The following is a 6000-nucleotide window of genomic DNA, read 5'->3' on the forward strand; positions in this document are numbered from 1 at the left end:
GTATCAAATAGATATGGCACAGTCACATCCTGTTAATGCATGTGCATCAGGAAGCACGTTGCAGAAGTCAGGAGCGAGTGCATCACAAATTGTATGCATCGGTATGAAGCAAGGATTGTCAGTTTTGTGGTAACGGTGCCTGTTTCAATCCACATGTTATCTAGGTGTTCCGTTTTTTGAAAGTATAGAACAGCAAAGAACAAAACATCTGCGGCAGGTCACCTAATTACCATGGTTTCTTTGACACCAAGAGACCCAAAATCCATACTGGCATATAAAGCATACAGAAGTATCTTGTGTCTACTTCCGCTGTACTGCAGAAGTCTCGAGCTTCTTCACACACTTCTACTGGTCATGGACTGCTATTTCACCACTGGAAAAGCCTCAGTAGTGTTTGCGTTGAGTTTGTGCCTGCACTCCCAGGTGCATTTTGAACCATATATTCAAAGGAAAAGGAATTTTACAAGTGATAACTTGTTGGACAACACATTTAGAAACGTTTTCCGTGGAGGTATAGGGTGCCCACTAATCACCCGGTATGTCTTGCATCCAATCTTAGACCCTGCCCGGCACCATCATTCTGCAGTTTTCACAACTTACTGTTGTCATATCTGTCAAACACTTGAATTACAGAATTAGCTTTATCAAATCTTTTCAGGGCCTTTTATTCAGCAGCCAGGTCTCCAAATGTGTGGAATTTGTCTCCAGCCATCATGTGTGTGACAGCCATTGCATCTCTGATGTATAATGCCATTTCTTCTTTGCATGCTTTTAGCACATGGATTCCTTTAGCTTGAGCTTCTAAGCTGATGCCCTAATTCATTGTTCCAGCAGAATGGAAGAGGAGCATAAACACAGGTCCTACTGGACTAAGCACAGTGCCATTGAAACATTATCTCTGTATCTCGCCAAGAACGGGGCTCTGAGGAAAACGGTTTCTGGACTGATCGTTGCTGTGATTGTTCCTCCTTTGCCAGACTTAAATTTGGACTTCTTGACCATGTCAACAAATGTTTTGATGCTGGATTTCTTAATTGGGCTGAAAAAGCTCTCTCTCCATTTGTTCTTCACCAATATCTGCTATTGTACAAACAACTTGATTGGCGCAGCAAGCCTGGGAGGGAGGAGAAGCAGAGCTGCAGCACGCTTATGGGAGGAGGTGGAGCAGAGGTGAGCTGGGGTGGGGGGGGCCACAGCAAGTACTGAGCGAGCGCAGAGGAACCGCATGCGGGAGCACGAATTCAGATATAACGCGGTAAAGCAGCCCCATACCCTGGAACGCTGCTTTACCACGTTATATTCGAATTCGCATTATATCGGACCGCATTGTATCGGGGTAGAGGTGTACATTTATATCTTTCCCCTATGCAGTTCTAACTGTGAGCGCACAGTCTACTACTACTAGTGCACAATCTTCAGGGAGACTGATCTGGCCAGCAAATTTCAATTATAAATATAGAAAATTAATCACTTATTATATACTTTGACAACTAAGCACTAGATTAAGGTCTTGAAATTAACTTAAACAGTAAAAACTGTAGTCATTGTCATGTTGCAGTCCTTCTCGAATGATAGAGAGAGAGAGAGATCACACTGGTTTTGGGTACCATTGTTCAACCTCACCTGCAAGATTATGGTACCACTTGACATTTCCACATCATACTTAGTCTGAACATACATGAAATAACCTTTCAAAGGATATGACATAGATGTGTGTAGTGCAAGTACATTAAACTCACAAAATAGGGTCCTTTATGGAGAATTGCTGCATGCCTATCTGGCAAGTTTTAACCCAGAGCAAATGTTTACATTTTAAAAGATAAATCCTCAGGTATTGTATTCTATGGCAATATTAGCAAACATTTAATTGTGTGTGTGCGCAAACAGCACTTTTACATTAAATTTTGATAAGACAATATTGATTTAGTTCCAACTGGCCAATCTTAAAACACAATTTTTATAATGGAATCCAGAAAAAAACACACACACACACACACACACACACACACCCCTGCCTCACTACATACCTGGTCTTTTCTTTCCATTATACTCTAGTAGTGTATTTTATTTATGTGGCTCAGCAAGAGAAATCTAAATTAGCACTGTTAATCTAAAGACTGTTTTGTCAGCATGGCTCCTTTACAATTCAACAGACATGAGTCAAGGTTCGTGTCTTAGATCACACAATAAAGCAAGGCATCTCCACAGAATACCAGGCACTGCTCGTCCATGTTGTAACTCTTTCCTTGGCCTGAAGTCAGGATTTGCAAGTTCCACTAAACTTTGACATAAAGTACCATCTTGGGAAACTTGGTTATAACTAAAATACCTTTAAATTTCCCTTTTATTTATTTTCTATTAAGAAAGACAGTACATCTACATTACTGTTGTTTAAGCTGGAATTTACAGTTTCTTAGAATTCCTTTCAAAGCCTTCTTAAATTTGCACTGAAGCAATGTTGCCATAGCGCAAGGGGATTGTAAGTGAAGGATGTCAGCATTGCTGTAGAGACCAGCCAAGCAAACTAAGTAGAAGAGACAGCTAAAAATGCAGTATGATTTACAAGACTTGAACCTGGTAAAAACATGCCCTTATTTTAAGCCAAGAGGAATTTGGTAGAAATGTTTTTAACACGAGGATGCTAATCATTCTGATCAAGGTCTTGTAACAGTGAAAGGCTAGTCAGATCTCAGAACCCCACATTCTGATTTTAACCCTACCAAGTGCATTACTGCAACATTCTAAGAACAAACAAACTAGTCATAAGGGCTAGTCACAAGGTCAGTAAAATTCAAGAGCATCTCATCAAGATAACCATCACATGCAACCCTCTGAACAATCCATGAAACAGCTCCAAGCTCCATTGTAACACTTCCCTCCCCTGTAGAAGAGAGGACGGAGTGTTAGTGACCTACACAAAGAAGTGGAGCAAGCAGTATCTGTGGAGGAAGACAAGCCAGAAATAGTTTGCTCAGTTTTGGTATTTTTGGTACATGGAAAATCCATTACACTAAGTTTACAAAGCAACAATGAAGTCTGACAAGTGATTGAGTTGCTTCATGTGGACTAGCATGAGAGATGGTCTATCACTCAGCAATTCTTATGCTACAGGAAACTTATGAAGTCATAAAAGACAGTCATAACAGCCTCAACAAAAATTAGCAATTTTAGTCTGCTCTAGTCAGTGTATATTTCTTAGTTGGTGCTGTATCTTCATTCGGGCACCTCTGTGCAAGTGATCTCAGCATGACTATTATAAAATGTATTTCCCAAAAAGGAACCTTATATCACTGTATCGCACCAAAGCACTGAGGAATACTGAGCAAGAAGACTGATGATATCAGATGAATTTAAGTGAAGTCTGTAAAGAAAGAAGAAATAAGGTCAGGAAAACACATGCATTAGGGAGCTGCCAAACTACTGTTCCTGGATGCCTCTAAACAGTTAAATGCAGAAGTTCAGCTTAGTTTCACAAGCTCGCTATAAAGGTACTTACAGTACGATCCATCTGAAGACCTTCAAGTGCTTCAAACGCATTAATAAATTAAGCCTTAGCCCCACTGTGATGTAGGGATATGCAGTTGGAGAAATAGAGGCAGAGAGGTTGCCCAAGGTTACACAACAAAATCAATGGCAGAGACAAGCATATTTAAGCCAGGTCCCCCACCTCCCCGTTTTGTGCTTTAGCTTCTAGGACACACTTCTGTTAATAATACCACTGTACACGTTATAAAACCATTGCCCAATAGTTTTTAAAAATGAATTTACAACATTTGACTTTATTCTGTCATCAGCACAAAATAAGTCTAACTGCAACTCTCATGTTCCTGACAGACTGCTTTTGTTACAGAAAGGACATTAAAAATGCATCATGGCTTGACATGTTCTGCACAAACCAAACAAACATTAGTTGCAAGCTTAGGAACAGCCCTTAGGGGATGTTATTTTTCTAAGGATAAACTCTTTCACAATGCAGTGTTATCTTGTTATGGATAGTTTCTGTCACCAAGGGCAATAGAAGCATTGTGAAAAATTGGTTTTGACTAGCACTCTGGGCTGCAGCCAATATCAAATTAGTAACCAAAGTAATAACTGATCAAGTCTAGATTCCGGATGCTTCTCACCCCATAGCAATGTGTAATGTATATTTTACAAAATACAAGGGAGAAAAAAAACCCTAAATTAACACACCAAATGTCACATCAACTTTACCTACTGATCTTAAACTAGAACGTTCCTCCTCCTCCAGAATGAATGGGATTCTACGCTTGAGCAATTCAATAGGAAACAGTGTGACACATTATTCAACAGCTTTGATGGTTTCAAAAAGTATTACTATTCCAAATGAGGATCAGACCAATTTTGAAGAACATTCTTGCCAGAAGTTTTTAAAAGTAGCAACAGGGCAAACGGATTGAATACATTTCTTCACTGGGACTCACACGTAGCATAAAACCTTGGTTTGGTTACTAACAAAATTATAACTTGTGTTACTTTTGCCAAAGACACTTTTAATATTTCAAATTTTTCTAAGTAGCTCAGCTGAAGTCTCCTCTTTTGCCTCTAAAAGTCATTTTCTACATGTCTAAAAATATTGCACTGATAGATGCATCACAGTCTGCCCTATGCACAAATTTTTGTTTACACTGGGATTGTTTGAGCCCCACCAACATCTAGGTTCACAGCCAGGCAGCATAAATGTATGGAGTTTTGTTTGTTTTTCGCATTTTTTGTTGTTGTTTTTGTGAAAATCAAGACCACAATTAAACATGAATTTTACAAGCATTGCTGAAAGGCAGAAGAATGTGTATTAATATTATTTCAACCACAGATACTGGGGTTTGTTGTTGTTCGATTTTAAATACTAGTTTCGAAACTTGTAGCCACTGTTTCGAAAACGTACATCACTAAACATATCACGGAATAAAACAACATTCGTAATCAGTGGAAAACATCCACCTTTCAAGAACTTACCATAAAAATATTAAAGCACCTCTTAGGCTGGTCCGTTATGGGAATACAAAAATCCAGAGGGAAAGGTCGAACCACAAGTAAACAAAACAGAAAAAGGAGCTGTGACTCGCAAAAGTATTTCCTTAAACAATATTTTCCTCTTGAACGGCAACCGATCTAAGCTTCCAAACGCTGGCAGCTGTAGTTTAGCACAAGCAAATCCTTCCGAAGAGACAGGTTTAAAAGCAAAGATCTAGTTGAAGGCTGCTTAACGAAGTGTGAGAGAGCCACATCTGTGTAATGTGTGCTGGGGCTCCAAACATACAAGCCAGAGGAAAGACGGGGAAAAGACACTTCCTTACTCAGTAGGATACAAGCTTGTAATAGAAAATCGAAGCAACCCAGCATAGCCAGGAAACACTTCACAACTGTTCCCGCAGAAAAAGTGCCGTCACTCCCCACAAAAGAAAACTGGCCTCTGAACACCGTCCTCCTGCCCTCTGCAGACCTGGTTTTGTTGCTCCTTCAAAGGCTAATTTACTTCATGCCTCAGATTCCTCTTTCTGTCTCTCCCCTCCAGAGAGACAGCCCAGATGGGAAGAGCCTGCAGCTGAAGCGAGTGCAGTGCCCCATCGGGAAAGCTGATCCTGCTGATCTCATCACTAAGGGCTACTAATCCAATGACCAGGGAATTAAGAACAGATGGTGACGCCCCTTCCCCCAACACCAGCATTACCACACAGACGTGGAAACGCACACAAGCCTGAGCCTACCAACTGGGTAACAGAGCTCCTCTTGCTATTGCACAAACTGCAATTCCTCGCACGCTTTCCTGTGCATCTGTCTAGAGCTCACCAAGAGCACTCTTAGTTCACTGAGCCAGCCCAGCTCTGCATTATTTAACCCCTTGGGTCACAAAGGAGGCATGGGATCCTCATGTGCAACCAGTGGTGCTGGAATTAGGGGTGCTGTTGCACCCCCTGGCTTGAAGTAGTAATAACCAGGGCTTAAATTCTGCCAGAGCCCACGGGAACGGAGCACCCATAA

General features: G+C 40.8%; 1 protein-coding gene across 1 annotated transcript in view; it reads right to left on the reverse strand.

The window, feature by feature from the left end:
• Positions 1-5682, reverse strand: part of SPSB4 (splA/ryanodine receptor domain and SOCS box containing 4) — a 161949-nt gene extending 156267 nt beyond the window's left edge. Inside the window, exon 1 of the mRNA XM_034782307.1 lies at positions 4975-5682. The gene's annotated coding sequence lies outside the window, so the exon portion shown is untranslated. The remainder of the gene's footprint in view (positions 1-4974) is intronic.
• Between the last annotated feature and the right edge of the window lie 318 nt (positions 5683-6000).

This window comes from Trachemys scripta, chromosome 9, assembly GCF_013100865.1.
Source record: "Trachemys scripta elegans isolate TJP31775 chromosome 9, CAS_Tse_1.0, whole genome shotgun sequence".
Lineage (NCBI taxonomy): Eukaryota > Metazoa > Chordata > Testudines > Emydidae > Trachemys > Trachemys scripta.